Source organism: Marmota marmota, unplaced genomic scaffold (assembly GCF_001458135.2).
Source record: "Marmota marmota marmota unplaced genomic scaffold, marMar, whole genome shotgun sequence".
NCBI classification, from domain to species: Eukaryota; Metazoa; Chordata; class Mammalia; order Rodentia; family Sciuridae; genus Marmota; species Marmota marmota.
Window position 1 is genome coordinate 3,173,112 of NW_025999942.1, and position 11,366 is coordinate 3,184,477.

The following is an 11,366-nucleotide window of genomic DNA, read 5'->3' on the forward strand; positions in this document are numbered from 1 at the left end:
GGAGCTGCGAACCCCGACTCCGGCCGCCCACCGCCTCGGCCCGGCTGCGCAAGTCCTGGGCGCGAGATGCCTCGGAGCGCAGGACGCTCTCCCAGCGAAGCGCGGACGACTAGACCCGGCCAGGTTCCTGTCCTCCCCCGAGCCCTAAGTGGTGGTGGCTTCCAGACTTTGCTGGTCGGGAATGCGCTTTGGTCCCGCCCCTAGGAGAATTCCGCCCAGGCCTCGGGGCCTCCAGTTTTAATCATTGATCAGTAATACGCAATTGTTTTGGCCACCAAGCAAACATCCGGCTTGGCTTCTGATGTCCTGAGCGTCCTATGCCATTAACGTAGACCAGGCTCATTTGTGTCTTTCCACAATGACAGGACTTATTGAATAAGATTAATTCACAAGCTACATAAGTTTCATTGCTACATCGGTTTCATTGACTTTAATTCACCGAGATACTCTGTGTCCACTAGTGTTGTGACTGAGACAATGTCTCACAAGTTTTTACTTTTTTTTTTTTCCTTGTGGTACTGGGAATTAAACCCGGAGCCTTGTGTAAGGCAAGGCAAGCATTCTATCATCAACTGAGCTATATCCCCAGCCCACAAGTTCTTTTATTTTATCCCCATCTTAATTACTAACATCTTTAACGCGCAAGTCACACTTAATACTTCGGCTTAGTGATGTGAGATATGTGTGTGTGTGTGTGTGTGTGTGTATACACACACACATAATATATATTACATTCTAGCAAGAGTTAAGGTAGTTGGCAGGATTTCAAGAAGCTTACCAAGAGCGAAGGCAGAGAGCAGATACAAGTGCAAAGAGTCACTGAAGGAAGCCAGAAATGGATATTTAAGGAAACAATTTGAAGAGTTGAGGGTAGGGTCCAAAAAGCAGACATTTTCACAGAGTAGCTTAAAGTGGGCTTTGTGTCATCATGGGCATGAGAAACCGCCCTGAGCAGAGACAGAGAATGGGAAATTTTCTGGCCAATTTTTCTGGCCAAGGTTAGTGACCATTCACCAGGCAATGAGATCTGTATGCTGCCAGTCCAGTCTTGGGATTCTTTGGTGATTGTGGGTTGTAAGTGAAGGGGTTATGTAAAGTGACATTGCTAAACTCATGAGTCTGGTGTTCATGATATGATTTGATATGCTCAAGTATCCACATGCTTCTGATTTAATTTGATGTCAACTTTTTATTGACATAAATAGATTATTCATCAATTTGTGCCTATGGTTGTGCTGGGCAGATTGTGTGGTTTTGTGGTGGCATCCCCCCTCTTCCACAGAAAATCTTAATTAAGCTTCTCCAGAGACCTCACCATTATTGTTCATAATTGATTTTGGACTCTCAATAAAATTTCTGCAAAAGAATTTTCAGGTGGGGGATATGCCTGCAGAGGCAGAGAGTGATAAGAAAGCCTTCACAGAGGCTTTTGCATTTCAGAGTTAGGTTCTTGAAAGCCAGATGGTGGGAGAAAGAAAGAAAAACAAAACAAAACAAAAAACAAGCAAACAAACAAACAAAAAAACTCTCTTTCTCAGACACTGAGTTTTCACAGAGCATCCTTGGGGTTATTTTTCTAAAACTTGGCAGCTGGGAGTCAAGAAGAGTAAAAAAAAAAAACAAAATAAAAAAAAAAAACTTACTGTTATGTGAACTTCTGCAGATTGTGAACCTCTGAGTCCCTGCCCTTACACACTGAGTATAAAGTTCTAAAACTTCCTGAACTCGGGGGATTGATTGCTTATGGTGAAAGTTTTTTCCCTCTGAACCTGAATGCAGCCAGTAAATCTGCTTCCTGCTACTTCCTTGATGTCTAGCTTCATCTGTCCTCCAACATTTTATTTGCAAAAACAAGGTGTAGAGTCATTTTACCTTGGCACTTGTACTCAAAATGTGGAAACTCATGGCATACTAAGGCTTTATAAAATGGAGTAACTCAGGGCAAGGCGCAGCCTGGAAACAGCTGTTCTTTACATCATGGAATAACTCAGAGCAGGGAACAGCCTGTGCTCTATATCTGGGCTTCTCCTTTGGAGTCCCCTACACCTAACACTTACCTGGGTGCCCAAAGCCCTGACTAGATGCCAACAATATTTCAGTGTATGAGAATTTTTATTTGGAGGCAGTGGGTGCAAGAAAGCTTGAGGATAATAATGGGGAAATAATTTGCCCTCACTGGGCCGGAGCCAGTGAAAACAATGGTCAACACAAACGATATGTAGTTTGTGTTATCATCTATGCCATGGAATATGTTCTATTGTATTGGATCTACCACTTTATTTGGAAGAAAATGTTACATTGCCTTCTTATCTTTAATCCTTCAACCTGTTCCCCAAGAAACAATGGCATCAACTGCCCTGCTTCTGATGAAACACACTGTCCATGAATGCTGACTTAACCGTATGCTAAAGGGCCTCACCACATGGTCACCTGTTGAACCACAGGGCAGTCTGCAGAACCCTCAGACCAGTACTTTCCAACTCCTTCACTTCACCCATGACACATGGGATCCATAGTATTTGTCAACGTATTGGAAAAGCAAAGTGGTTTTTGTGGTCAGAGATAACCACCATAACCCAAGTGGGGTATGTATGTGTGTGTGGTGGAGGAGAGGAGGTGTTACTGGCTTCCTCAGGTTTGCCAGACCTGAGGGTAGATAGGAATCAGCTTTCATCCCCCCAAAACACACACACGAACACACTTGTGACCTTGTCTACATGCTACACAGGGTTGTAGAGTTCTAAGGAGCTTCAGGCAGGGTCCCAATATAACAGTGATCTACTTTATGCTTTGAATATAACCTTTGCTGCTCTTATTTTTTAAGTGGACAAGTTTCTTTCTCTTCCTCTCTCCCTGCTCCTTCCTAATCTGTCCCACTCCCTAATAGGATTACCTTTCTTCCCCACTCTTCCCCAGAGTTATCTGTCCCTGAGTGCACACCCACCTTAGGAATGAAGTAATCCAGACTTTGGGGATGACACCAGAAGATCTCAGAAATGACCATCTCCCAAATTAACAAGTGAATTATAACTCTAGACAGAACACACCTGGAATGTCGCCTTTAAGTCACCTCTTTAAAAGCCCCCTCTTTCTGCTGATGGGCAGAATCGCAGCCCTTGGGACAGGAGTCCCCTGTGTCTCTCCTTTGCAAGCAAAGCAATAAACCTTTTTCCTTTTCCTCAAAACTGTGTCCTTGTTATTGGATTGACATTGAGGACAAGGACTGAGCATTCGGCAACATCATCTCACATTCATTTGTCTAAGCGTTTACATGACTCTCCTACTTCTTCTCTATATACTACCACCCACTTCAAAATGACCAGAGCTAAACTGGCTTCTCTAAAGATACACCCAAGATGAGAGGGGGAAAGCATGCTAGCCACGAAAGCTGAAACAGAATGTCTGATTTGAATAGCACCCACAGGATTCTGTGGGTCTGCTCTTGAACAGTGGCTTTAAAACCATTCAAAATCATAGTAGAGGCTTTCGAGTCAATAGAACCAAACACCAGAGAGCCACCGCAGAACTTACTATCTGTGCCAAGACAGTCCAGAGCTAAAAAAAAAAAAAAATGTTGAGCTTGACCTTGGTAAGAGGTAAGGGTGACCCCTTTGGCATCTGCAATCCCCACCAGGTACAGGGAGTTGTCATGTAAGAATGTACCCTCATGTGAGCCCTTTCAGTCCCACCCCTCAGCTCTGATCTGTTTCTGTTCTCTGTAGCAACTTGAATAAGACCCTATTCCTCTTGGTTATGACCCCACACACACCCAGTTTGTAGACCATTATTGCCTGATCCTTCTTCATATTGGTTACTTCCCTCTAATCCTTGTCTTGTAAGGCTTTAGAACCCACAGATAGAACTGAATTTTAATCTAAGTGGTTTTCCTCAGGTCCTTGTCCAGTTTGCCACATAACAGGAACACTTCTGTCTGATAAAAGTCAGGTTTCGTAGGAAATGTAAGAGACTGCACACCAGAGGGACCACAAAACATCTCCATGAACAAATGTCAAGGAATGTTATTATAGGATCTGGGGAAGAATGGAATTGAAAATTTAAATGAGCAATGTTTTGGCAGGCTCAAAGCAAAGCAAGGATATGTGTCAGTACACTGGAGTAAGGGCTGTGGATGTGTAGCTCAGTGGTAAAGCACATGCCTGGCATGTGTGAGGCCCTCAGTTCAGTCCCTAGTAGGGCAAAACAAAAACAAACAAACAAACAAAAAAAAAAAGCTGAAAATAGAACTTACAAATAGTTGGTGGTCATAGTGGTAGAGGAAGTATTTCATGGCTGAGCTACATCTCTAGCCCTTACTTCCTTACAGCTTTGAGTGTCAAGACTACAAAGTGGACCCAGAGTACTATTTCCTTGTAACTCTAAAGTTAAAATAAAGATTGAATTTCCTGTTCAGAAACTCCTATCAGAAGCTTTGCATCTACCTGGGTTGATTCTCTGAGATTCTCCAGGCAATGGTGGAATATTTCACTCCTACTGATATAAATTCAAACAGGAAAGTCTCTGAATCTGTAATTTTAGACAACAAAATTTCTCAGTGAATAAGAAGAAACTAGGAGGTTGTTATGACACTTTACTGACAGGTCGGTTTGAGGTGGCTTAGGAACAAAGCACCAAGGAACCCACACGCAAGAATCAAGGGTCAGGTGCCAGCAGAACCACCTGTCAATCAGCGGGGTCTCCTGACCAATCCTGGATTTCAGCAAGCTCCTCTGACCAACCCCAGTGGGATAAGGGACTCTAAAAACCTCCCCTTTCCTGTCCCAAGCCCTCCCTTCCTGCCCTAAGCACAATAAACATTCCAGTCTGGCTGAGCCCCATGCTTCTCCCCATCACACTGTTGGTCTGGAGGTCTCTACTGGGAGCAAATCTCAATAAAGCCTCCTTCAGCAGCCCTTTTAATCTGCCTCCTTTTGGTCACTGCTGCCTGACCTTACATTCACAACTTACCATGGTTTGAGAGAAATGTTGTTTTTCTGATAATTTTGAGACTTACTTTATCTTTTATTTCAGGCTGATGAATAATAGGGCAGATTTTTAAAGTTCAAGCTAATTTGTACTTGTTTCACTTATAATTCCATGGGCATTATAAACCATTATTCTGGGAAAAGGCTTCACCCAAGTTGCCAAAGGAGTCCATGGAACACAAAGGAAGAGGAACCCTGCCCTTGACACACTGATTTCCCACACTAAATTTTTTTTTTCCTGTGATACTGGGATTGAACCCAGAGGTACTTTATCACTGAGCTTACATCCCCCAATTTATTATTGTTTATTTATCTACTTTTAGTTGTAGATGGCACAATACCTTAATTTTTTTGAATTTATATTTATGTGGTGCTGAGGATCAAACCCAGTGCCTCACACATGCTAGGCAAGTGCTCTACCACTGAGCTACAACCACCAGCACTACTGTTTATTTTGAGACAGGGTCTGGCTAAGCTGTTGAGGCTGGCCTCCAGTTGGGATCTTCCTACCTCAGCCTCCTGAGTCACTGGGATTACAGGCATGTGCCATTGCACCCAGCTTCCACACCAATTTTTATGCAAGAGATTAAGAAAATCTTGATGTTATTATCAACCAACCAACAAACCCACAAAAAATCTTCCCTAAAATTTATGAGACTTGGGTATACTCACCTGTTTTGTTTTTTTTTTTCCTAGATGGACACAATATCTTTATTTATTTATTTTTTTGTGGTGCTGAGGATCGAACCCAGGGCCTCACTCATGTGAGGCAAGTGCTCTACCACTGACCTACAGCCCCAGTCCTGTTTTTATAGGTGCTTAATTGGCCTACACACTACATCAACTCTATATAGGTGCTAGTTTCAGATTTTTATTAACAGTTTCACTTACCTATAACATTATTTTAGATCAAGGATAAGTTTAATTTGGTTATGTGTGTGTGTGTGTGTGTGTGTGTGTGTGTTTTGTGGTACTGGGAATTGAACCCAGGGCCTTGGACATGCTAGGCAATCACTCTACTATTAAGTCACATCCCTAGCCCCAATTATAAATTTAAAACCACAGTTTAAGTGTGAATTTATAAATTTAGAAATTACAATAGTCATCTACTTAATTTGTGATACTTAAAAACAAACAATATTATGGATCCATAGCTAATACTTCGCCCTAATCCTAAATCAGTAATTTTGGATTTACAATCTTTTATTAGTTACATTGAATCATTTAGACAATTCTTTAATCTTGTATTTATTTATTGAATTATTTTTTTATTTCTGTTGGAAATAATTTATCAATTTTCTCAAGAAAACTAGTTTCAGAACAAAAACTTCTCTTTTCTTCACGTTGTTAAATAAAATTTATGGAAGGCCATTGTTTTTTTTTTTACTGTGCTTCTGCATTAGGTTCCAACAAGCCAAACTAAAATGTAGTCCTTTGTGTTAAGTGCCAAGTAAACAAAGTGAAGCTTTAAAGAAACAGGAAAACCCTCCAAAATAGGAGATTCACAGCAACCAGCAAAAAAAGGGCCCTAATCAATCTGTCCTCTCTGCTTTTACCCTCATAAGGAAAGTAAGCTGATGTTAACCAATTCCTGTTCCTGCCCAAGTTGTCTAACCAAAACTAACGGTTCTGCCATGCCCTGAAAAGCTTCCTCTATTTTGGGTGGGATGCTGTCCAACTTATGAATCACTTATGAAAACCAATTAGATTTTTAAGCTAAATTTGTTCAAATTTTGAGAGTTGAACCCAAGGCCTTGCACATACTAGGCAAGCACACTATCCCTGAACTTCAAATTTCAGCCCTGAAATTTTGTTTTTAACCATGTATATCCAGGAAAATGAAGTGGTGCAAACCTGTCAGGGAGCAGAAACACACTAATGTCAAGATTTTAACCCAGCTAACATTTTCTACATTTATCCTCCCAACAACCCTGTGAAGAAGGTGCTAAGCACCCCACCCAGAAGACCCTTACCATAATTAAGCAGAAACTTCCCACCATAATTGTAACATATAAGTTCCTTTTCTTGTCAGAAAGCTTTATCACAGAATAGCAGTAAAAATTTCTAAAAACAACTCAATGCGAGTTAGGACTTCCTATTTCTTGTGAGGACTAAAAACTGAGTTTGGCCACAGACTTGATGATGTCATTTCTGCTTTTGTTGTAAAACCTCTGACTAATCCAAAATATGGGACAAAAAGCACTTTCAGTGAACTTAAAAAATATTATTTTTATGTAGACTCTTGCAAAAAAGTAAAACTTCAAGTCCCCTGCCCCCCCAGCCAATAAAGTTCTAAGAATTTCCAGACTCATGGTCCAGAGAATCTTTTAGGCAATAGCCCCTCTGGACACTGCAGCCAATAAACCTGCTTTCTGAAAATTCCTCTGGGTGCCTAGTCTCTTTTGTCCTACAGCAGTGCTACTTCCTAGTTTCAGACTGAGTAAGTATAGGCACTGAAACATTGAATAGTTTTCCTAGTATCACAAAAGGCAGTGAGAGTGGCCTCAGGTTTGATCCCCAGCACTCAAACCCAGAATTAGATGATATTGCTTCTAGAATTCACTATTCTTCTCCTTCTTTCCCTTAATGATGCCTGTGATACATAAGTGCTTTCACAAGCAGTTGCCCTTTCCCTTGCTTGCTGTGTAAGTCATGTGCCCTTCCTCTTTCCTATTTGGAGCATCATGGTCTTAAGCCATGTAAATATCCTGCCAGGTCAGGAGCTAGAATCAGCCTCACAGGTTTGCTGTTCTTCACCCACGACTTATGACCAGCATCCTACCTCCAGGCTGAAGGTGGGTTTCTTCTTGAAAATAGATGCTCGCCTTATTTATTTATTTATTTTTTGACACAGTAGTGCAAAGGTTTTTGTTTTGTTTTGTTTTGGTTTTTTTTTTTTTAGAGAGAGAGAGAGAGAGAGAATTTTTTTTTAATATTTATTTTTTAGTTTTTGGCAGACTCAACATCTTTCTTTGTATGTGGTGCTGAGGATCACATGCCAGGCGAGCGCGCTACCTCTTGAGCCACATCCCCAGCCCCAGTGCAAAGTTTTAATACAGATTTTTGTAATTGATACATTAAGAATGAATAGAAAAACTAGGATATATATGATTTGAATAGCACAATTAACAAGATTGGTCTAATGGACATATAACACTTTGTGTTCTTTTTTTTTTTTTTTTTTTGGTACTGGGGATTCAACCCAGGAGTGCTTTACCACTAATCTATATATCCTTTTATTTTTTGAGACAGGGTCTTACTACATTCTAAGGAATAATTATAAAGAGGAGACAGAGACAAGGTGCAGAGCAGGGAAGGTGGCAAAGTGGCTCCTTGTCCAAGTGGCCATGTTTATTTATACCAATAGGTTACATTAGGTCATTAGTACCATAACTACATTATTGTTTAGAGTATGAGTAAGGTTGCTTATTTTGCAGTTACATTTCACAGTTACAACATGCAATGTTAGGAGCTTTGTGCAGCTCTCAAGGAAGTCCATTGTCTGAAGTTACAATTAGGCAGGTAGATCCAGGAGCACCAGAGCTTGGTGAAACATTGTAGTTATCAAGCAAGCAAGTTCCTTTATTCCCAGGAGTTATATGCCTAAGATTAAGATTGAAACCCTCAGGAAGAGCATTACTACAGTGGCCAGGCATCCCATGTCTTTTACAGGGAAGTTTCCCAGCAGCCAGGCATTCTGCACCTTTGCACAGAAACTTCCTAGCCACCAAGAATGACACAATCAGCAAGTTTATTAGAGACCCCAATCCCAAACACAGAACCCCTACACTAAGTTGCCGGGGCTGCCTTGAATTTGTGATCATCCTCCCTCAGCCTCCCAAGTGGCTGGGATTATAGGCATGTGCCACCATGCCTGCCCTGTGTCCAGTGATTTTAAAACTCACATTCTTTTTAAGCTATATGGAATATTCATGAAAACTGACCATTGAATAAACCTCAAATCTAGCCTTAAGATAAAAAGTTTGGTCATTTTTATACATTATATTATCTGAATGCAATGTAATTAAACATAAATAATTTTTCATGTAGTAATAAAAACATCTTATGTTTAAGATTTTTTTAAAAAAATTGTTCATTTATTTTAATTAGCTATATATGATGGCAGAATGCATTTTGATTCATTGTACACAATTGCAGCATGACTTTTCATTTATCTGGTTGTACACAATGTAGCTTGGCACCACATGTGCAGCCATACATGTACCTAGGGTAATAATGTCCATCACATTCCACCATCTTTCCTGTTCCTATACCCCCTCCCCCCTCCCTCTTGCCCAATCTATTTTTCCCATGCCCCCCTCCCCCATTATGGATCAGCATCCACTTATCAGATAGGGTGCTCGCCTTTTTTAGCACCTGGGACAGCTTAGAGAATTTTGTTGAAGGAACATGAGGCAAAGTCAATTAAAGCTCCCGTAGGGAAAGTAGAGAAGTATTTTCTGGAGAATGTAGAATTCATCTTTAATAATAAAAGAATAAATTTCATTCAACTATATGGGGAACATATGAAGTTGTACAGAAGAAATTTGGGGACCATCCTAGCGGAACAAAGTAACCGATTCTTTGAACTGTCTTTACTATGATTCTATAAAACATTTAGGCTATATAAGAGAAATTCTGAACTTTCTAAGAATGAGTTACATTTGTGGGACACAAAATTTCACAAAAAACAGTTACATCTTCATGGCCCTTAGTTAACACTCTATCTAAACCTCAAACTCTGTTTTAAGCGTCCTAGGAAATGATTTCTATTCCACTTCTGATACAGATGAATGGGAGTAATGGTGTTTCGCACTCAGTCTTCTCAAAAACACCATTCAGCCTTAGAACCCAGGAGTGAAAACCTTACTGTACAAAATTTTAAAAATTTAAAAAATGCAGCCGCCAGGGGGCGCGCGGGCGCCGCCTCCTCAGATCGCCGCGGTTTGCTCGCGGCCGGAGGTCTAAGCCCTGGAGGCGGTCACCGCTGCCCTAGCGTGGCAGCCAGGCCTGAAGCTTTGGCGGCGTTGGTGCTTCACTCTGAGCTTTTTTCTCTCCTGCGAATTTCTGTTGTTAAGCTGTTCCCATCGCTCCTTTCTCTGCCATTCGAGAACAGAGGTTTGTTTTTTATTTTTTTTTTAATTTTTCTATTTTTCTAGTTGTTTGTTGATAGACCTTTATTTTATTTATTTATACACGCTGCTGAGAATCGAACCCAGTGCCTCACACATGCCAGGCAAGTGCGCCACCGCTGAGCCCCAGCCACAGCCCTTGAGAACACTTTTAGAGGCTGTCCTGTGCCTGCTGTCAGAGCGTGGAAGAAGGGCAAACCCCAGGCCCTGCTGAACCTTCATCTGCAGCCTGAGACGTACACTCCTGGCTGCTGACCTCCACAGATAGCTTTTTTTTTTTTTTTTTGAGGGGGGCACAAATATACTCGACATAAGCAATTCAGTGGCATTGCAGTGGCATTGATTACTTTTACAATGTCACACAACCATCTCAACATTCACCTCCCAAACTTTTGCATCACCAGAAACTGAAACTCTGACTCTGTTAAATAATAACTCCTATTCTCCTCTCTCCCTCCAGCTCCGAGGATAAGGTCTATTCTACTTTCTGCCTTTGTACATTTGACTATTCTGGATATATCATAGCAACAGAATCATATAATATCTGTCCTTTTGTGCCTGGCTTCTTTCACTTAGCATACATTTTCAAGGACATGTTGCAGCATGTGCCAGAATTTCCTTCCTTCTTGAGGCTGAATAATATTTCATTGTAGGCAGAGACCACTTTTTTTTTTAACCATTGTATGTAGATGGACATTTTGGTTGCTTTCACATTTTGAATATATTGAATAATGCTGCTACAAATCCCTGCCTTTAATTCCTTTAGGTGCTTGCCTAAAGAAGTGAAATTTCTGGATCATATGGCTATTCTGTATTTAATTTTTGAGCACCTGCTATAGCAATTGCATCACTATGTTTAGTAATAATTAAAAGCATGCTTCTCTCTCTCTCTTTTTATATATATATATATATATATTTGTCTATAAGACTTGAAATTTGAAGTCAGAGCACACCTCTATTCCATTGCCCTGCTGAGTTTCCCCAGGAGGAAAAATGACTTCTTTAAGGTCATTACTAATTAGTGACAAAACCAGTCCTAGATGGCAGGTCTCTTGTCTCTAAAACTTAGGAAAGGAAAAATTTGGCACCTGCTTCCCTGGAGGGGAATTAAAATTAATGTGGCTGTTATCTTATTCATCCTTTCAACAGGTGTTACTGACTTCCCAGTGAGTGAAGGGCCATGTCCTGCATACCCTGGTTTGGGCTGTTTAATGAGCCCAGGTTGCTGGGATGAAGTTTAGTGGAAGTTGAT